Below are 23394 nucleotides of genomic sequence, written 5' to 3'. Positions count from 1 at the left end.
AAGAAAAGGACTCAACAGACCCAAACTCATACTGATTTATCTGTCTACTGAATTTAGTAGGCAAGGTCCAGGAAACGTTACTGTGTGACAGACTACAGTCAAAAAGATAGCTTCTGAGCCTCAATCCACATCAGTATGGGTTCAGACCGCGTAAGTCTATCGACGATGCAGAAATAGATCATTACATATAGCCCGGAGCAGACAAGAGAAATATGTGGTAGCAATATTATTTGATAAATATATAGCGTTTTTTAAAAACTGGTGGCGTAAGCTATTCACAAGGTAGAGACAAATGCAAATACTAACAGCTTTATATAACAGATTCCTTGAATACTGCAAAGGGAGAGTTGTAGAATGGCGAACGGGCCACCAAAGAGTTGACAAGGAAATCACCAAAGGGTACAGGCAGGAATATTGTGGGACACTGCTACTGAGCCGCTTACATATGACCCAGGCAGAGATCATAAAGCAGACAGTAGAGGACGCTGAACATTTACTCGCAGTGGTATCGGGAAGACACTTAGAACAAAAGCCTACGCTGCTCCTCGTAGACATGAATGAATGGTGTAACAACAAATAAATAACAACCGCAGCTAAAAAAAGTGTACTTAATATTGAAAGGCGAACTTAAAAGAAACCCCAGCATCAAGCTAAATAATACAACCTGGCAACGCAAAAGAGTGACGAGATATCTAGGTTTACATACTGCCGACAAACTGGAGTTAACTGAACTTACAACCGACAAAGCAATTAAAATAATGCATAAATTAGCAAGACTAAACACAACAATATACAGACTACCCATAAAGACAATAGTGACATATCATATCGCATTCTTCGAATCCATAGTATGCTTTACAACGAGCATCTAGGAGTGTCAACTCCGGCTTACGACATATAAACTCATTGTGAGATGTGCGCAAAGAATTGTTCTGTTTGGATGTCGGAGGGGTTCAGCCCAACTTCGGTGGAGGCGCTATACATGGTGATTGGAGTTTGTCCCATCGACATCACCATCCGTCAAATTGTAGCAGCGTCGTGTTTGAAGATAGTCAGGATATAACAGGAAGGCGCCAACTACACCACTGGCGAAATAATGTCTAGTAGAGAGAATGGGATTTGACACAGGATGGGCGTCGCGTCCGCACCTTTTTCCCAAACATCAAAAAATGAATGAGGTTAAAACATATAGATCCTGCAGGTGGCATGGTCCATTTTCTCACTAGTGATGGTTCATTGGGTTTGTCTCAGCCTAACACTCACGTACAATTGTGGAGAACTAGGAACCCCTGAACATGTCCCTTTACAGTGTGACAGACTCACAACACGACTCCGAATTATGACAACATAATGCAAATTCTACGTCAGCTAGACCATTGTAACACAAACGGCTTAACTGATAATGAGTCATGTACGTTACACGAATTATACAAACAAGGACAAACACATACACAAATAAGAGCAAACACACAAATACGATAACAGGATACTTGTAGGACGTCGTGTTACGACTCAAACTGTCCGCAATAGTTTCATGATGTGCAATTTCACTCCCGACGTCCAGGGCGAGTTCCATCTTTGTTACCACGACAGCATGCAGCGTGGTACAGATGGGTCCACCAACATGCCGAATGGTTCAGGATTGGCATCAGGTTCTCTTCACCGATGAGTGCCGCATATGCCTTCAACCAGACAATCATCGAAAACGTGTTTGGTGGCAACCCGGTCGGGCTGAACGCCTTAGACACTGTCCAGCGAGTGCAGCAAGATGGAGGTTCCCTGGCGTTTTGGGATGGCATTATGTAGGGCCGACGTACGCCGCTGGTGGCCATGGAAGGCGCGGTAACGGCTGTACAATACGTGAATGCTATCCTCCGACTGATAGTGGAACCACATCGGAAGCATATTGGCAAGGCCCTCGTCTTCATGGACGACAGTTCGTGCCCCCATCGTGTACATCTTGTGAATAACTTCCTTCAGAATAACGACATCGCTCGACTAGAGTGGCCAGCATGTCTTCCAGACATGTACCCATCGAACATGCCTGTGATAGGTTGAATAGGGCTGTTTATAGACGACTTGACCCACCAACCACTATGAGGGATCTACGCCGAATCGCCGTTGAGGAGTGCGGCAATGTGGACCAACAGTGCCTTGATGAGCTTGTGGATAGTATGCCACGGCGAATACAGGCGTGCGTCATTGGAAGAGGACGTGCTACTGGGTATTAGAGGTACCGGTGTGCACAGCAATCTTGACCACCATCTCAGAAATTCTCCCTATATGGCGGTACAGCATGCAATGTGTGGTTTTCCTGAGCATGATGTTGATCTCCATCCCAATTTTCTGTACAGGTTTGGGAAGTCTTGGAACCGAGGTGATGCAAAACGTGTTTTGATGTGTGTATAAGAGTTATACAACACACGTCTGTACACACAAAATTTATCAAATGTGTGTAAAAGGTAATTTGCACGCTACCTCGAATGTAACAGGGTCAGTGAAAAGTCGAGCCCTCATACCCGAGACTGCTAGGTGGTGGTACCTCTAATACAAAGAATGTACCTTCCTATTATCCTTTATTCCTCCTTCGTAAATGGAAGATCCTTGTTATCTAAGAAAATTTTTTCCCAATTGATTATATACCATGAAGTAATTATATGTCACAACATCTTTCTGCGTTCCTAAACTCGTATCTTCTGTTCATAAACCCATAATTTTAAGATTTTAATTTATTAAGTCCATGTCGATTTAAAGCTGTAGTATTGTTAATCCTTATTACAAGCAAGAAATACCAAATAAGTTTCAAATTCTCTGCGTGTAAAATTTCATATTTTGAAAATACGACCTTTCTTAGTCAACAAACAAGTTGGTAAATAATAAATAAATAAATATCCGCGCGTTACAACACTGCAGGAGTCACAGCTGTGTGCGGTCGACCGGGACGCAGGAGCTCGGACAGGTTTGCGCGACTTCTTTGCGATAATGAAGGACACCTGGCCCAAACACTCACTGTGTTCTTATTATTTTTTTCACTTCCTGGTCCCCGTAGACATGCTGCTAGCGCCCATAATTATCTGCCAGCTCTGGGTTTCCGCAAAAGAAAAATAATAATAATAATTAAAACTCTCTGCTTGGGACGCACCTCCGTTATAGACGCCAATTTTAAGGCTGCGTATAGTGCCGGCACCTATCAGGCATTCAAGAGACTACATGGGCTGCAGCAGGAGTACTCCACGATGATCCACAACAAATTCTGCATTATTTAAGCTGAAACTGACCGAGAAAAAATGTGATACATTACTCAGTGAACGCCCCACTTAGTTCGACTGTTTATCTATATGGCCGTGGGCAATAGTTCGTCATTGTAGAGACGACACGTCCTTTTTCCTCTGTAGTTATGACGCTATCCGACGTCTCACATGTCAGTCGGTTAGAGTCAGTGGAACATGGTGCACCTCTGAAGGTGTTCAGCGCAGCTCTGGATGAATTGTTACAAACGCAAAAGTGAGATGGAGGATGGCCATTCTCGTACAAGCCGGAATATTAATCATTTCTGAATGGACAGTTTGACGTCGCTGTGGTACCGATCATCTTAAAGTGGTAAGGTATAAAAATAAGTGGTAATCAGTGCGTGTTAGGCCATTCTCATTAGAGTACAGTGACAAGAAAGTGAAACCAATGTCTACTCAACACTGTCTACTCAAATGGTTTTGCGTAGCCTTTTTAGAATTTTAAGTACCTAGTGTGGGCACAACTTCCAGCAGTGTAAGCATTCTTTAAGCACTCGAAGAAACTCATTACGTAAGGTTGACATCGGAGAGCACCTGTTTTCTCGAGAATTTGCAGCAGCTGTCTGCAATATGTCTTCAGTAATGAAAGATGACCACCCACTTCACATTTCATCATGAAAACCAGTACGGGTATCATTAAACGTTCTAGTACACTTTATTTCCATTCCATCACTCATAGCGTTTCGTCCACGAACTTTACTAATCTACAGACGGATTTCGTACTCTTTCACGTCGCATGTAGAAAGCCATTCACTGCTCCCAAATAAATGGAAACACGGACTAATGCTTCCGTTGTGGCGTCTGTGGGAAGCTTATAGGTGCAGATATACGGCACTCAGGTGGAGATCGCCAACTGAAACACTTCACCGGCCATGACCTTAGACGTAGTAACTTACAAAACGTGTCTCTTACCTACCTGTACATTTTACGGAATAATGCCTCCGTCGGTTTTTTCCTCTCTTTTTGTGAAGGCTGAATTCAGGAACTGCTGTGGTGATTTTATATGGTTTTCATTAATAGAGAGAATCACGAGGAAATTTCCTGTACATAACTTAATACCGCTGTGTCATGAAAGTCATCCGGCCGTAGATATTTAGTGCTACCCGTGCTTTCTTCGGACAACAACCAAATTGTCAAGTCATTGAAGGAAGCGTTTGACATACGATTACACGACGTCCAGATACTGATGACTCTATACCTCTGAGTGTCTATACATGAAGTGCACTCGGGTCCTGGAGATAACGTATTGAATGGCCGATACTGGTTGTGGAAATAGAACAACTTATCATGCTGTACGAATGTTTGGCGAAGAAATGGACAGAGACATGTGGAGGAAGAGATAGAGGAGGAGGAAATCAACAGACAGAGGAAGTGGAGGGGGAGGAGGGGGATGTGGACAGAGAGATAGGGAGGAAGAGATGTACAGAGAGGGCGTGAGGGATGAGACGGACAGAGAGAGAAGGAAGAAGGAGATGGACTAATAGAAGACTGGAATAAATACATACCCACTATATATATGCATCAAGTATGACTGCTCATTATCACCTGCGACAAGTGTCCTCATCAGGTATGACGCATAGCGTAACGTCATTTAAAGGCTTTGCTTGAAACTAGAACTCTGTCGCTGCAGTCTCTAGTGCCCTAGATTACAAAATTTCGCCTGACTTGGAAGGCCCAGAGCGGAGAGCGTGTGTCACGATGTAGACACGCGACTGCTCATGCTAATTAAGTGCTCCCGCACGCGTGACAGTGCAAAGGAACTGCTCCGCAGGAACACGGCTACTAGTCTGGGGAGATTTTTCATACAGTCCGTAGCTGCATAAGTGTCTAGATAACGTTGTAACGAAACAGATAAGGTTGTCCAGTTATCTCTATCACCAGCATGGGGAAAAGGATGGGTTATAAAGATGGAGAGCAGGTCGGTGAAGAATAGTGGCTACGAATCAAAATCAGTGAAGCGCATTTGATTCTTATTATTCAAAGCCATCTTAACCTTGTTTATTAATGTCTGTATCATAGACCGGACGTTCCCAACATGGTACTTACAGCCGAACGACTGAGTTTACAAACAACACAGTTATGTTCGTCACGACACTCTTTCCTGAATGCGGCTGACGACAATGTAGTGACTGATCTGGCTGAAGAAAGACTGTTCTTCATCCCACATTTTGCGAAGGAAGCTATTATTACACTAACAGCAAGCTTTCAGGCGTATGTTCAGAAAACAATTTTCTTTTCTGATCTGAAAATCCTCCAGCCACGTTGAATCTTTCTTCCTCAATGCCTACATGTGTCTGTTCCCCAGTGTAGCGCGGGAATGTAGCTGATGAGGAACAAGACAAGGCATTTGAGACGCGTACATGGCGAGGGACAGAAAGACTAATTGGGATGCGGCAACAAGTTACCAGGTGTTGAAAACAATGATGTCACCAAAATACTGCTTGTAAGAAAATAAGGAAAAGTAACTGGATAGAACATATCGTTTTGTTGTTGTGGTATTCAGTACGAAGCCTGGTTTCATGCAGATCTCAATGCTGCCATACACTCTGAAAATCCCTTCATCTCAGAATAACTACTTCAGCTTACATCCTCCTGAATCTACTTACTATATTGATCTCTTGGTCTCCCACATCAACGTTTCCCTCTTACGCTTCCCTCCAGTAATAAACTGGTAATCCCTTGATATAATGTGTCCTATCATCCGGTTCTTGCTTCTAGTCAGGTTGTGCCACGAACTTCTTTTCTCCCCAGTTCTCTTCAATACCTCCTCATTAGTTCAGTATTATTCTATAGCACCACATTTCGAAAGCTTCTATTCTCTTCCTGTACAACATTAGTCTTGAACGAACTGCAACATAAACCTGAACAAGGTGGGACTGACGTACTAGGACATGCATTGATACTATGAAATAGTGCATTGGTAATCGATAGACACTAGCCGAAATCTAGATTTGCGTAATGAAATCTGAAACAGAAGGTCGACTGACTGCTGTATCCCACCATTTGAAATTCATATCACAATCGTTGAGTGCACACACATTCCTAATGGAAGGTAGCTTGATGAGGTTACAGGAAATTGTATTAGTCATCACTATTTGCTCATTTCGTCTACATGATCATGTTAATGACACTTGACAAGACCATGCTTTCCAAATTGTCCACTAGTGGTGTATGGTGGCTATTATTAAACTGTCTGCCGGCCGATGTGGCCGTGCGGTTAAAGGCGCTTCAGTCTGGAACCACGTGACCGCTACGGTCGCAGGTTCGAATCCTGCCTCGGGCATGGATGTGTGTGATGTCCTTAGGTTAGTTAGGTTTAAGTAATTCTAAGTTCTAGGGGACTGATGACCACAGATGTTAAGTCCCATAGTGCTCAGAGCCATTTGAACCATTTTTATTAAACTGCATGAAAATAAACGTAAATTAGTTGAAAAGTACGGCGTGCACACATGTAAACGTCACTGCAGATACTCGTATTTAGGTTATGACATGCTCGATATCCCTGCCATCATGCCATGAGGCGCAGACGAATAGCAAAATTCTGCATAACCTGCCGAAATGTCGGAAAATCGATGCTGTCGATGAACTCTTGAATGGCTGTTTTCAGCTGAGCAATGGGCGTGTGGTTACAGCTGTACACCTATTCTTTATGTAAAGCCTCACAAAAAGGTGTCGCAAGTATTCATATCCAGAGAATATGGCGGCCAATAGAGGCCCATGCCTGTGGGATCTGGGTACACCAGAGCCAGAATGCGGTCCCCAGTGTGCTCTTCCAGGACATCAGACATTCTCCTGCTTCGATGGCGTCGAGTTCCGTCTTGCACGAACCACATATTGTCGAAATCAGGGTCACTTTGGATAATGAGGATGAAATCATTTTCCAAAACGTTCACGTACCGCTCGGTAGTCACCTTGCTATCAAGGAATATCTCACCGATTATTCCGTGACTGGACATTGCATACCACACAGTCACTCGTTGAGGGTGAAGAGATCTCTCGAACGTGAAATGCGGATTCTCACGCCAGTTTCGGTTATTGACGAACCCATCCAAATTAAAGTGGGCTTCGTCGCTAAATCGAACCATACTAATTCTCATCATGCCCCGAGACCAATTGTGCTGTTTGAACGGCCTAACGCAAATCGTTGAGAAGTAATGACAATTTTATTTCATATAGTTCAATAATCGTCACCCTGTACGTATACGCTGGGCTTCTAAGAGCCGTTATGTCCATTTTCTCTGCTGTTGTAGCAGATATTTGCAGTTTGCATCTGCAGCCAGTCCAAACCAATTTTGTTCATGGCATCCATCGCATCTATCATGCGAAAACCAATTCCGAGGGATATCGTCGGTTTGTTTCGCGTTACCGATCAAGTGGTTTTTAAAGTGAATTACACGTGTCCATTCGACAGGAATAGAGAGTCCCAAAGCATACTGTGTTTTATCGATAAAAAGGAAAAGTAAAAAACGAAGAATTACCAACTGCAACAGTGCCGTTCTGGTTCGCGCTGGCTGTTACCAACAATGAGAATTGGTATTTTTTACGACCTGTCTAAGGCAATTGGCTGTGTGAATCTCAATATTGTCCTAGACAAATTGAAGGTTTATTGGACTGATGGTAGAAACCAACCAGTGAATAATGTCACGTCTAACCAAGAGAATGGAGAATTTTTTACTTAACAATTCAACGGCTGTAGTCTAGGGATGTTATTGTGACTGGGGAGAGGTCACGCATAGATTTCCGCAAGTGTGAAACGTTGATCCGCTTTTATGTCTAATATTTAAACGAACTTCCATGTCATATAAAATATGCAGAATTATTAACTCTTTTTGCAGATGGCATTATCAGTCCAAGCATATAGACAGCAACAGAGGAAATGTAAAGCCATTTTGTTAAAAGTATTATTGACTGGTCTCTTGGTAATGAACTCGTCCTCAATTTGAAAAAGAGACAACATATTCAGTTATCCACATCTATGGGTACTACCGAATTATGGTAAGTGTAACACATGGTGAGAAAATGATAATTAAGTGGAAACTTCAAAACTGGTACGTGTCCATATTAATGAGTATTTGAAATGGGTAAAGCACATTTTAAAACTCACATTTGCATCATAATCAATGTAAATCTTGGGGGAGAGATATCAGTAAGTAATATTTTCATTCAATAATGTCATATGGTTGCTCTTTTCGGGACATCCACGACTGTTATACATTGTAACGATAGAATCCGCTATAGCTGCAAAAATTATTTGTATGAAACAGAAATTACTTCTCGGTTTCGGGACGTATGTCCTATCTTCAGGTGCATATTAAAACGTGTTTCCACAAAGCATGCCATAAAACCTAGCTGACCTGAAATTGAAGGGGGGACTCTCTTGCATGCCATGTACCAAGAATGAACAATTTTAACATATTTCAACCTATTTTAAAGTTAGTTATTCATCTTCTGTAGGTAAATACTTTAATATGTTCCTGAAGTTGCGACATATTTCATGAAACGGAGAAGTACTTTCCGTATTAGAAATAAATAGTTTCTTCATCAGGAGAACCTGTGGTTTAGTTGTAGCGTCGTTGATTTGAAATCAAAGAGTCCTCGGTCTCTAGTTCGAACCTCACCACCGCTTAAATTCTGAATAGAAAACGTAAACAATGGCGGCTGATACCTTCAGGCATAGGTAGTCACATTCATTCAGCCAACGGTCTTGTCAAAGGGGATGGAGGAGTGGACAGAGGTTCAGGGAAAAGGGAAATGTTAAGATTCGATCTATTTATAGTGTGGGTCAGTGAAGTAAAATGGAAAGAAGACAAAGATGTCTGTTGGATGAGTATAGTGTAATATCAAAAACAGAAGAAAAAGGTAAAGCGAGAGTGGTATTACTTATAAATAGGGACAGGGTAGAGAGTGAGTTACTGGGAATAGTTCAGTGATAGGGTCGTTTTCATCAGAGGAGGCAGAAAACCAACTCCTACGACCGTAGCTCATGTATAGATGTTGACGTCGCAAACTGAAAAGGAAGATGCAGAGAAAGTATGCGAGGGTATTAAATGAGTCATTAATCCAATACGTAAAGGGAAATGAAAATATAATAGTCATTAGGGACTGGAATACGGTTGCAGGGGAAGGAGTAGAAGAAAGGGTTACGGGAGAATACGGGCTTGGCACGAGGAATGATAGACAAGGAAGACTGAGTTCAATCTGTGCGTCGATGAACCAATGATGGAAGTAAATGAAACGTTCAGGTGTGTGGAATTAAAATTCAGGGTGAAAGGATATCAATGATACGATTTGCTGATGACGATGCTATTTTGAGGAAAATGAAGAGTAATTGCATGGTATTCTGAACCGAATGAACAATATAATAAATACAGACTATGGATTAAGAGTACATCGAAGAATGTCAAAAGTAATGAGAAGTAACAGAAATGAGAACAGCGAGAAACTTAACATCGAGTCTGATGGTCGCGAAGTAGACGAAGTTATGGAATTCTGTTATCGAGACATCAAAATAACCAATGACGGACGGAACAAGGAGGACTTCAAAAGTAGACAAGCACTGTCAAAAAGAGCATTCCTAATCAAGAGAAGTGTACTAGTAAAAAAAAAAAGGGTCTTAATTTGAGGAAAAAACTTCTGAGAATGTACATCTGGAGCACAGCATTGTATGGTGAAACATGAACTGTGGAAGAACCGGGGAAGAAGACAATCGCAGCATTTGAGATGTGGTGCTACAGGTGAATGTGGAAAGTTAGGTGGACTGATGATGTAAGGAATGTGGAGGTTCTGCGGAGAATCAGAGTGGAAAGCAATATGAGGAAAACATTGGCAAGGAGAAGGGACAGGATGTTAGGATATCTGTTACGACATCAGGGAATGACTTCCATGGTGCTAGAGGGAGCTGTAGGGAGTAGAAACTGCAGAGGAAGACAGAGATTATAATACATCCAGAAAATAACTGAGATCGACTGGAAAGAACCTGAAGCGTTCCGCCGATACTCGTAGTTGCAAGGCTTCAAGGGGACGTTCGTAAGGGCTACCCATTGAAATAGCGCAATTCACGAGAGATGCCCCGATTACTACGGTAACTATAGCGACGTACATTCGAGAGAAGGCAAGGTGCTCTATTACTGGGTGGATGCGCTACGCAACGCAGTCTCGCCTTGCACCAGAAATCTCCGGCACCACCGCTGTCACCCTGGTAATCTTACCATCGTTGAGAATTCAGATTTCGTCTATGACTATCGATAGCCCTTTCACAGCCACCAATAATGTGTGAATCTTTATTGTTTATTATTTTGTGGTAGGCTGGGATACGGCGTCATTGGTGCTTCATGATATAAGAACAAATTTAAAGGAGCAATGACGACTTTTAACAGAGAGAACAATGTCTTGAAGCTGTAAGTTGGCTTCTCTTCCATAGCACGAAATTATATTCCACGACTGTATTTACTAATAATTTACTCTAGAAAGCAAGAAAGTTGTATGATTTCTGAGATAACCGCTGTTTGATTATAAAAGAAATATTGTCAGATGTGCAGCTGTAAGGATCAATTATTCTGCAATGTGTCTGACGGATGCAAGAAGAAGACCTCACTACAATTACCTGGCGACATAGATGATAAAATTTAGGAAGCCATCACGCCACGTAAATACCTAATGAATAGACGGTGGGAACTAAATTTAATGCGTACTGATGATGGGAAAGTGTTGAGCGTCTCTTAATGAAATTGCACGGTGGGTATTTAAATGATCTTCTCTTGAGGGGTGTGACTGTGTTTCAGGTCTTAATACAAACGATTTTAACAAGTAATCATAACCACTTAAACAGTTGACACTTGTAGACCTGCTGAGGACATACGAGTGGAAATTTTTTTGAAGAAAACATTTTTCTTGATGAGACATTGGTTAAATTTAGAGATTACATATTTGAGGTAGTATGTGCAACAACTGTCCAATAACTTCATCGTATATCTCGTGTTGAAGAAGTGAGAAACGATAACGGTGATTATAGTAAATAAGGAGATATGCTTAAGCAGCAATTCCAGCAGGATGGTGAAATTCATTTTCTACCACTACACTAGCTTAAGATCTTTTTTCGACGAATAAAATGTATATTACTCAAGTTTGCAGAATGTTTGGGCCTGTACATGTTAGGGATCCTACCCTATATCCATCTCACACCCTGTTACTCTAGAAACCCATGTGTCACATATTCAGCCCATCTATCTCCATACGTACACGCAAACGTCGCTTGTTTTAAATTATTCAAGCAATACCTGCAGGATTATTTCACTATCTGTCACACAGTGTGACCGATGAACAAAGCGGAACATTCAGTGGTGCAATTTTTACGTGCAAGAGAAGAGCCCTACTTCGAACTATGGTGAAAAATGTACTGGGGCAAGTACGTTGGGGCAATGAGAACCAGGTTAAATTACATACTAACAGAACGATCTCCTCATTCTTAGCCAACCGTTACAATTACGTAAAACAATTTCTCAATGACCTGAATCCACTACTCGCAAAATTTTGATTCCTTTATTGTTTATTATGTTTTCCTGCCTCTAGATCCGAAACAACTTTTTCTTGAAATCTCATGAAGTTGAGTGCTACAGAAGTTTCTTTGATGTAGATTTTCTTAGACTGTGAAGCTGTTTGCTTGTAAATTTTCTACAATATTCTGTCCTTTACGTAATGGTTATTCCTGTGAAGATTGGTAGATGGATCTCAGTTGTTCTTCATTCACTTAACTACTATGCACATTAAAAATTCATCCTTTGAATTTTTGAATTTTATAATTAACCGTAGTTTAATTTGATTATTTCTGTAGTAATGTCTCAATTTGGCATATGTCACTCTCTGCCTTCGACAGGTGGCACATGTTTCCTTTTTTCGTGGCAGCAATGTAAGCCACTAGGCCGATGAATCAGATGTTGTTCACTGCAAGGTATACGTATCATACGCTGCAAGATTTTAATTTTTGACTTGAGCATATCTGCTCGTAATTTTGACTATTGCCTGCTCGCAGTGTAAGTTTAAGCAAGTAACCTTTATTTTAAGGCATTTTCATCTTTATAAATGTTTCCTTGTAAACTTATTTTTCTAAGTATTTTACACGGTTGTTAAAATTTGTTTTTGATGAAGACGTTCTTAGAGGTGTTGAAACCTAGCTCAGTGCATTAAAAAATATTAGGATCCTGGTGGCTGTCGTATTTCTCCGTTGATACTGTCACCAGTTACGGTGGGCGGTTTTGTTTCACCTCGAAGTTTTAAAGTGATAGCGACGTGGTAAAGTATTAACTAAATTTACGATTGTTGAACGTCTCCATGACTGATTTGTGCCCATCATCCATCAATTGGCGAAGCAGTTTGCCACTGGTGATCCCAACGTCAACAAGATATTAAAATCTATCCCTTCGATGTTTCTTTAGATACGCGAACGCTTAAGTGCTTATAACGTAAATTATGACACATGCAGTGGTCGCAATTTTGTAAATGTCAAACACAAATACAAATCCTACGATTTGCAACGTACATGTAGGCCTTTAACTCACTCTACGAATAATGTAAGCTGCACAATGCCACAATTGGAAAAGCCAACAGACAATTATTTTCTCTGCAGAAGTAGGTAGGTCAGTAATACTCTGTAATGAAATATTTCCAACTCGCTGTGCAGTTCTCTGTTTATGACAGTAAACAAAATGAAATTAACAGATACCCGCCGTCGCCAATATGTTTCATTTTTTATGGACTAAATGCATTACTGCAAATATGCTTTCGTTTTTATCATGAGTCAACAGCCAGGGGGCGCAGTACTGGGAAAGTAAACAGACGGCGTCCAGCATTGTCATTTAAAATTTATTGAAAAAATAAGCAATTATGCTCTGGGCAGACTCGTAATCACATTTTGCAAAAGAACACTGTTTTCATTCGTTTTGACGCAGTGACATTACCTGACAGTGGACTGTGATAATTTCTTTCCTGCAAAAGAGCAAAAGGGATTACGACTGTCAACCTACTGCTACGTGAAATGCTCCATTTACAGCTCCTAAAAGGGAACTTTCCTGGAATTACTTTCAATGTTTGTTTCATGATTGGCAGAATTCAGAAGTTTTCATAGACAAAAGTGTGTTGGTGTTAATGACATGAAACCCATACATATTCCGGATTAAAAATGTGTTTAACAACACCGTTATCCAATAATAGTTTTCCGTACAGAAGGCGGGCACTTTTTGCCACAGTCTTTTGATGACATGTTTTTCAAAGTTGTTACTGTTGTGGTCTTCACTACGAAGACTGGTTTTATGCAGCTTCCCAAGCTTCTTTATCCTGTCCAAGCCTCTTCGCCTCCGAAAAGCTGTTGCAACATACGTCCTTCTAATCTGCTTACCTGTTCATCCCTTGATCTCCTTCTACGATATTTACCCTCCACATTGTCTTCCTATATTATACTGGTGATCCGTTGGTGTCTCATAAACTGTCCTATGAGCCGATCTCTTCATTTCGTAAAGATGCGCCACTGACTTCTTGTCTCCGCAGTTCTCTTCGGTACCTCGCAATTAGTTTCTCGGTCTGCCTATCTAGTCTTCAGCATTCTTCTGTAGCATCAGAGTTTAAAAGATTATAGTCTTGTGAATCGAAATAACCAGCAACCAGTTGCACAAAAGGAATTTTATTTCCTTTTCCGGTTTCAGGTACTTAGTACTATTATTCAGAAGTTTCTGACACCGGTTAAGGAAATAAAATTTCTTTTGTATAACTGGTTGTTGATTGCTTAGATGAGTGCAACTATAGTTATTAAAGATGGATAAATTGCTAATCTTCTGTTTTCTCCTTGACGATACTATATCGTTCATGTTTCACTTCCATACATGGCTACATTACACAACATACCTTCAGAAACAACTTCCTAACACTTAAATTTCTCTTCTTAAAATGTGGTTTTTTTGTCATTACCAGTCGACATTTTATATCCTCTCTACTTCAGTCATCAGCAGTTGCATTTCTTCCCAAACAAAAAAAAAAACTCATCTGCTGCTTTAGGTGTCTTGTTTCCTAATAGATATCCTTCGGCATAACCTGACTTCATTCAACTACGTTCCATTATCCCTTACTTCGGTTTTGTTTATGTTCTTCTTATATCCCCCTTTCAAGACATTATCCATTCCGTTCAACTCCTCTTCCACGTCATTTGCCATCTCTGAGAGAATTGACATTGGCAAACCTCAAACTTTTTATTTCTTCTCCCTGAACTTTAATTCTTCTCCAAATTTTGCTTTGTCTTTCTTTACTGCTTGCTCATTTTATGGACTAAATAACATCGTGTGTAGGCTACAACCCTGTCACTCCCTTCTCAACCGGTGTATGGTTCCCTTAACAAAAAGGTTAGATATTACTAACTGCTAGTGATCAGATTATCCAAGCAGCTGTCAGTATGTCCATTTAATCAGTGACAGCCTACGTAAAGGAATACTCTTAAACGCCATTTTATACTTTGGTAAGTAGGAGGCTTAAGAGAAGCGCCTTTAATGGCTCATCGATGACAGCCGCAACTCGCACTGGGGAGAATGATTTGGATGTTTGGATGTGGACATGATGTAGCATTTTACCTGTTAAAAGCATCATTAACACACTTGTCCAAAGGTATTTAGAGATACACCACAGAACTTAAATCTAGGTGGATGACCTTAGTTTCCTCGTCATCCACTTTTATCCAATCCCTCTGTACTAACCAGAGCGTAACTTCGCTACGTGAAGTTAACAGAAATGGAGCACGAAGTCTAATGGGTAACTTCGCTACGTGAAGTTAACAGAAATGGAGCACGAAGTCTAATGGGTAACGTGGTTCTACAACATTAGCCATATCTTTCTACATCTACATCTACATTTATACTCCGAGAGCTACCCAACGGTGTGTGGCGGAGGGCACTTTACGTGCCACTGTCATTACCTCCCTTTCCTGTTCCAGTCGCGTATGGTTCGCGGGAAGAACGACAGTCTGAAAGCCTCCGTGCGCGCTCTAGTCTCTCTAATTTTACATTCGTGATCTAATCGGGAGGTATAAGTAGGGGGAAGCAATATATTCGATACCTCATCCAGAAACGCACCCTCTCGAAACCTGGCGAGCAAGCTACACCGCGATGCAGAGCGCCTCTCTTGCAGAGTCTGCCACTTGAGTTTGTTAAACATCTCCGTAACGCTATCACGGTTACCAAATAACCCTGTGACGAAACGCACCGCTCTTCTTTGGATCTTCTCTATCTCCTCCGTCAACCCGATCTGGTACGGATCCCACACTGATGAGCAATACTCAAGTATAGGTCGAACGAGTGTTTTGTAAGCCACTTCCTTTGTTGATGGACTAAATTTTCTAAGGACTATCCCAATGAATCTCAACCTGGTACCCGACTTGCAAACAATTAATTTTATATGATCATTCCACTTCAAATCGTTCCGCACGCATACTCCCAGATATTTTACAGAAGTAACTGCTACCAGTGTTTGTTCCGCTATCATATAATCATACAATAAAGGATCCTTCTTTCTATGTATTCGCAATACATTACATTTGTCTATGTTAAGGGTCATTTGCCACTCCCTGCACCAAGTGCCTATCCGCTGCAGATCTTCCTGCATTTCGCTACAATTTTCTGATGCTGTAACTTCTCTGTATACTACAGCATCATCCGCGAAAAGCCGCATGGGACTTCCGACACTATCTACTAGGTCATTTATATATACTGTGAAAAGCAATGGTCCCATAACACTCCCCTGTGGCACGCCAGAGGTTACTTTAACGTCCGTAGACGTCTGTCCATTGATAACAACATGCTGTGTTCTGTTTGCTAAAAACTCTTCAATCCAGCCACACAGTAGGTCTGATATTCCGTAGGCTCTTACTTTGTTTATCAGGCGACAGTGCAGAACTGTATCGAACGCCTTCCGGAAGTCAAGAAAAATAGCATCTACCTGGGAGCCTGTATCTAATATTTTCTGGGTCTCATTAACAAATAAAGCGAGTTGGGTCTCACACGATCGCTGTTTCCGGAATCCATGTTGATTCCTACATAGAAGATTCTGGGTTTCCAAAAACGACATGATACTCGAGCAAAAAACAAGTTCTAAAATTCTACAACAGATCGACGTCAGAGATATAGGTCTATAGTTTTGCGCATCTGCTCGACGACCCTTCTTGAAGACTGGGACTACCTGTGCTCTTTTCCAGTCATTTGGAACCTTCCATTCCTCTAGAGACTTGCGGTACACGGCTGTTAGAAGGGGGCAAGTTCTTTCGCGTACTCTGTGTAGAATCGAATTGGTATCCCGTTAGGTCCAGTGGACTTTCCTCTGTTGAGTGATTCCAGTTGCTTTTCTATTCCTTGGACACTTATTTCGATGTCAGCCATTTTTTCGTTTGTGCGAGGATTTAGAGAAGGAACTGCAGTGCGGTCTTCCTCTGTGAAACAGCTTTGGAAAAAGGTGTTTAGTATTTCAGGTTTACGCGTGTAATCCTCTGTTTCAATGCCATCATCATCCCGGAGTGTCTGGATATGCTGTTTCGAGCCACTTACTGATTTAACGTAAAACCAGAACTTCCTAGGATTTTATGTCAAGTCGGTACATAGAATTTTACTTTCGAATTCACTAAACGCTTCACGCATAGCCCTGCTTACGCTAACTTTGACATCGTTCAGCTTCTGTTTGTCTGAGAGGTTTTGGCTACGTTTAAACTTAGAGTGAAGCTCTCTTTGCTTTCGCAGTAGTTTCCTAACTTTGTTGTTGTACCACGATGGGTTTTTCCCGTCCCTCACAGTTTTACTCGGCACGTACGTGTCTGAAACGCATTTTCCGATTGCCTTGAACTTTTTCCATAAACACTCAACATTGTCAGTGCCGGAACAGAAATTTTCGTATTGATCTGTTAGGTAGTCTGAAATCTGCCTTCTATTACTCTTGCTAAACAGATAAACCTTCCTTCCTTTTTTTATATTCCTACCAATTTCCATATTCAGGGATGCTGCAACGGCCTTATGGTCACTGATTCCCTGTTCTGTACATACAGAGTCGAAAAGTTCCGCTCTGTTTGTTTTCAGTAGGTCCAAGATGTTATCTCCACGAGCCGGTGCTCTGTTTAATTGCTCGAGGTAATTTTCGGATAGTGCACTCAGTATAATGTCACTCGATGCTCTGTCCCTACCACCCGTCCTAAACATCTGAGTGTCCCAGTCTATATCTGGTAAATTGAAATCTCCACCTAAGACTATACCATGCTGAGAAAATTTATGTGAAATGTATTCCAAATTTTCTATCAGTTGTTCTGCCACTAATGCTGCTGAGTCGGGAGGTCGGTAAAAGGAGCCAATTATTAACCTAGCTCGGTTGTTGAGTGTAACCTCCACCCATAATAATTCACAGGAACTATCCACTTCTATTTCACTACAGAATAAACTACTACTAACAGCCACGAACACTCCACCACCGGTTGCATGCAATCTATCCTTTCTAAACACCGTCTGTAACTTTGTAAAAATTTCGGCAGAATTTATCTCTGGCTTCAACCAGCTTTCTGTACCTATAACGATTTCGGCTTCGGTGCTTTCTATCAGCGCTTGAAGTTCCGGTAGTTTACCAACGCAGCTTCGACAGTTTACAATTACAATACCGATTGCTGCTTGGTCCCCGCATGTCCTGACTTTGCCCTGCACCCGTTGAGGCTGTTGCCCTTTCTGTACTTGCCCAACGCCATCTAACCTAAAAACCGCCCAGCCCACGCCACACAACCCCTGCTACCCGTGTAGCCGCTTGTTGCGTGTAGGGGACTCCTGACCTATCCAGCGGAACCCGAAAGCCCACCACCCTATGGCGCAAGTCGAGGAACCTGCAGCCCACACGGTCGCAGAACCATCTCAGCCTCTGATTCAGACCCTCCACTCGGCTCTGTACCAAAGGTCCGCACTCAGTCCTGTCGACGATGCTGCAGATGGTGAGCTCTGCTTTCATCCCTCTAGCGAGACTGGCAGTCTTCACCAAATCAGATAGCCGCCGGAAGCCAGAGAGGATTTCCTCGGATCCATAGCGACACACATCATTGGTGCCGACATGAGCGACCACCTGCAGATGGGTGCACCCTGTATCCTTCATGGCATCCGGAAGGACCCTTTCCACATCTGGTGTATGCACATGGAGTGCACATTGGTTTTCTTCCCCTCTCTTGCTACCATATCCCTAAGGGGCCCCATTACGCGCCTGACGTTGGAGCTCCCAACTACCAGTAAGCCCACCCTCTGCGACCGCCCGGATCTTGCAGACTGAGGGGCAACCTCTGGAACAGGACAAGCAGCCATGTCAGGCCGAAGATCAGTATCAGCCTGAGACAGAGCCTGAAACCGGTTCGTCAGACAAACTGGAGAGGCCTTCGGTTCAGCCCTCCAGAATGTCTTTCGCCCCCTCCCACACCTTGAGACGACCTCCCACTCTACCACAGGTGAGGGATCAGCCTCAATGCGGGCAGTATCCCGGGCAACCACATTCGTAGTCCGATCGGGGGATGCGTGGGACGAGCTGACCGTCCCCGACAAACCCCCATCCGGAACCCCACAGTGATGCCCATTGGCAACAGCCTCAAGCTGTGTGACCGAAGCCAACACTGCCTGATGCTGGGAGCGAAGGGATGCCAACTCAGCCTGCATCCGAACACAGCAGTTGCAGTCCCTATCTATGCTAAAAACTGTTGTGCAAAGAACGTCTGAACTAATCTACAGAGAGCGCAAACAAACCGACACAAAATTTAAGCGGTTATTATAATACAAGATTGCCTAGTAAATGCAGTAATGCTACTACTTGCGCACTGCTGACACACTGATCGGCGGCGGAAGGAGACTACGCGATTTTGCACTATTCAGGTACTAAAACGCGATGCTACAACTCTCAAATACTATAATACGCCAGAAAATTATGAATTAAACAATGCAAGTACCAAAAACACGCAAAGAAATTAAGAATTAAACTATGTAGCAAATGAGTGAGCTAGGAGTATACGACTTGCTGCTGCAGCTGCTTATCCAACGACAGCAGGGAGCACTCTGGATCCATACCGGCATTTGACTTACCATAGCTACTGCACAACAATATGAAGATCGTTGGATAGAGTGTTGCACCCAAAAATTGCTGGCAGAGAGTTACGGCTTCCACTAATTACTAAGCTATATTCACTATTCTCTTAGTTCTCGTAAACGAATAATAAAAACAAATTATTAACAAAATTGGATCAAGAACCTGTATACGCCATCATCACGTCTGTGTATGTGTGTGTGTGTGTGTGGGTGTGTGCACACGCACTTTTTATCAGAAGTCACTTTTGATAATCATTTGACCAAAGTAAGTAGTGACATGCAGCCGCTTGTGTAACTGCGGTAAAAGTAAATCTGTTTCATATGTGTAGTTCAGGTGAGTACCCTGGTCTTTCCAATCGTGAATGGGGTCATGGACCCTGTGTGCACTGTCCAGTCTGTTGACGTATCTCGAACGGTCGCTTCTAGCTTAGATCGTGCTCACAATGACACTTCACGGCAGGAAGGGGGTGGCCAACTACTCCAGCGCTGGACCGCTACCTAAAAATTACCGTTCGTATGTAGCCTGGAAAAGTGGAGAATCGAAGCGTTTGAGACGTGGTATGGGTGAAGCATGTTGAGAATTAGGTGGTCTCATTAGAAGAGGTCCTCCGTAGAATCGTCGAGGAGAAGACTTTGTGGGAGATATTGTCAAGAAGAAGCGACAGGATGGCAGAACATGCCATGATATGACGAAAATGTTTCTCAGCGATCTACTTTACGTAAGTCTAACTGTGAATTTTGGTTATTTAAAGTCAGAAAACCCGTTCTACTTCTCAATATAACTAAGGTAACCACGTCACAGTTTGGTAACAAACCCAAAAGAATATAAAATACGAAAACAGCAATCCCGTTAATGATTTCACTAACGATATAGAAACAGGGTATACTTTGGCTCAATTACGAATGATAAGCGAAACAAATACGCACTTGATCATAAATATGGCTCAGTATGTCGTCCTACTGAATGTAAACCCAGTTTACGCAGCTGACAGCTGTCGAATTCAAAGTTTCCGCTGACAGCATGCCTTGCCCCAGCAACCTTGCTATGATTGGACGTCGCTCGGAATCTAATAGCAGACGCCACAACCTACACGGCGTGCCACATACCATAACAACAAAAAATTCAATTTTACATTATAACGCACTGCACACACATATTAAAATTATCCCTCCATAAGATAGTGTAACATATGCTGTAACAATTACATTAAAACAAAAGAGAATCATGGAGATAACAGATGGTAATGACTATTGTTACTGATGGAATTCAAAGCCGACGTCTCGTATCGAATACTATTCTTGACCCGAATCAACAATGTCTCCACAGATTCCAAACACACTTCACAGATATTACATTTATTTTTAAGGGGAGGAATATATTAGCAAAAGTTTATCACAAAAGAGAAAGAAATTCCCACTGAAACTGTTCCAAGTGCTTTCAATCTTCATAAGGGAAGAACGCTACGCGTTGTAGTTAGCTATGCGTGGTCTTTTCGTTGTGATGTAGACGGCAGCTGGTTGATGCTCGCGGCGGAGTTATTTTATCTCCATCACTTGTAACAGTGCAGTGGCTACAGTATGTTGCTTAAAATCTATTTCTGCTGACAATAATATTACCCTTCGCTGCACTACTCTTATCAAAGGTTGATCGAGCGTGATACTTACTGTGCAGATCCAGATTCGTGTGTGCACGCCAGTAGCGTCTATTACGCACGCGAATCTGTTGTCAATGTCCTGTACGCAGTTTAAAAAATATATAAAATTCACTTTGCGTCGCCGGTCGTGAATTTACAGTCCTTCCGCTTTTAGCAATCACGATCGTGAATTCACAGTGCTGGCGAAAACAGTACCACACACAGTCAATAGGCTGAAAATCTCCACGTCGGTAGTTAATGTCTCAACGCTCGGGGCACTTCATTAAGTTGCAGACAAAATAAGTATTTTAGAGTTAAATCACTTAGTACAACTCTGTTGTGTGGAAACAGTTCGTTTCTAACAACAACTGTTGTCCATTGGGTTATGCATTTTAACTGCTGTTTATAGTATTCATCGAAGCGCACAGTTTTCATTTTGTTTTGTACCGTCCACCTCGAAATTTAGTTTATACAGTGATCTAAAAATAGGAACATGGCCGTAAATTTTTGTGTGTTTTTGTCAAGCATCATTACACAACACAAACGCGAATATCCAACACCAGTGCACACCCTCTCATTATCGATGTTCGACTGCCACTCTCGATGCCACCACCGCAGCACAGGTCATGTAACAGTGCTGCATATTACATGTAGTTTCACGTGATGCATATCACAAAAGCTTTACAGGGAAGATCAAATGTATGACGAAATTGTGCATACTCACTTAACAAGAAATCCGCGTAGCCGTATAAATACGGAAAACATAGTCATATTTCATACTGTAAAGCAAAACAAAAAAGCATTTTAGACCATTAAGAATATGTGTAGAGAGTAACAGAAGAAAAAATTTATGTATCGTAATCGGCAGTATCTTCGCAATTAACAGTACTCGCGGACTGAGCCTTAAGCCTGTTCCGAATGGCTGCTGCATACAAGTCAGTGTGAAGAGTTATCTACTGGCGTGGGACATGTGGTCTGAATGTTGCTGATCCCTCCAGCCGTTATTTCCATTACATGAATCCTGGTGACAGTCCTGCTTCTATATTCAAGCAGCTCCTTATCTGACCTCACGAGGCTGAGTGGACAGTACTCTTGACATCCCTATCTTAGAAAAAAATTTAAAGAGGTACCATCTGTTTCCTTGCGTGTTGTTTCACTTTTCAGACGCTGTACAACCAAGACTCTCTTGGTATGGATTGTAAAAATCCTTGATAGGATTCCAGATGTATATGGCACAAGATGTCTACGAACAGGTCGAGCAGTTCCCACAGATCACAGGATGGTGGTTTACGTGCACGCAACTGGCGACCGATATCTGTTCCTATGGATACATATCAGATACATTTGTTGGCCACGACATAATATTGCCCCTCAAACCACTGTAGCACGACTCTGACCTTGCAGCACGTGCAGCTATCCTGCTGGAATATGTCGTTGCCATAGGTGGAGACTTAAAAGCATGAAGCGATGAAGGTGGTCGACAACAATGTTCACGTAGTTCACTGTTGTCATCATGCCTTCGATTACCACCACGGGTGCAATGGAAGCCCAGTTCCGCGAACACCATAGCACAATTCTGCCCTCACCAGCCTCCATGTCTGGCGCGGAGCATGTTTCGTGCAGCCATACGCATGGATGACGGTGTGTAAGGACCTAACCATTGACCTGGTGTAACAATAAATGCGATTCATTCGGCAGGCGACACACTGATCCACGGTGAAAACTCAGTGATGCTGCAACCACTGAGGATGTCATTGCGTCAACACAGGAACAGGTAGGACTCGTGTGATGTGGAGCTCCATGTTCAAAATGACCTTCGAGCGGTGAGCTCCGGAACACCTGTGCCTGCACCAGCATTGTACTCTGTCGTCTGATCTGCCACAAATCGCTGCCTATCCTGGATTACACAGTGGGGGAGTCTCCGACCTTTACGTTTTGCAGTGAGACGTAGTTGTCCTATATCATACTGCCTACTCGTCATTTCACCACTTCCCATAGCTGCTCACGGCAGCAGTATGCCAACAGGCGACCAGCTTCTTCGTTTCAAAGATTCTCTTTTCCAGCCGCAGCGCCACAACGATGTGCTCTGCGTTAAAACAATTTATATCAGGGGATTTCCGCATTTGCGACCTATACCTTCGCTATAATCGCTGCCATCCATCTCTCTTATGCTTACAGTTTTTCCTTACTGTGTCGTATACCTGCAACACCACAAGGAGGCATCCAACCTCGCGGAGAGCACTGGTTGTAATGTTTCGGCTCATCAGAACATCATCTTGTCTATAACTACTTTACTTCAAGTGTCTGAAATGAATATGGAAACTTAATTCTTGTTATAACTCTACATGTTTATCTTAA

At 42.4% G+C, this 23394-nt stretch overlaps 1 protein-coding gene across 1 annotated transcript in view; it reads left to right on the top strand.

Annotated features, from left to right (window-relative positions):
* LOC124622908 (head-specific guanylate cyclase-like) overlaps positions 1–23394 on the top strand; it is a gene marked incomplete at its 5' end in the record, with an annotated part of 502892 nt that overhangs the window by 258873 nt on the left and 220625 nt on the right. The gene's annotated exons all lie outside the window — the stretch shown is intronic.

The sequence above is a fragment of the Schistocerca americana genome, chromosome 7, assembly GCF_021461395.2.
Source record: "Schistocerca americana isolate TAMUIC-IGC-003095 chromosome 7, iqSchAmer2.1, whole genome shotgun sequence".
NCBI classification, from domain to species: domain Eukaryota; kingdom Metazoa; phylum Arthropoda; class Insecta; order Orthoptera; family Acrididae; genus Schistocerca; species Schistocerca americana.
Note: the sequence above shows the minus strand (reverse complement) of the source record. Positions and strands in the feature narration are given on the sequence as shown.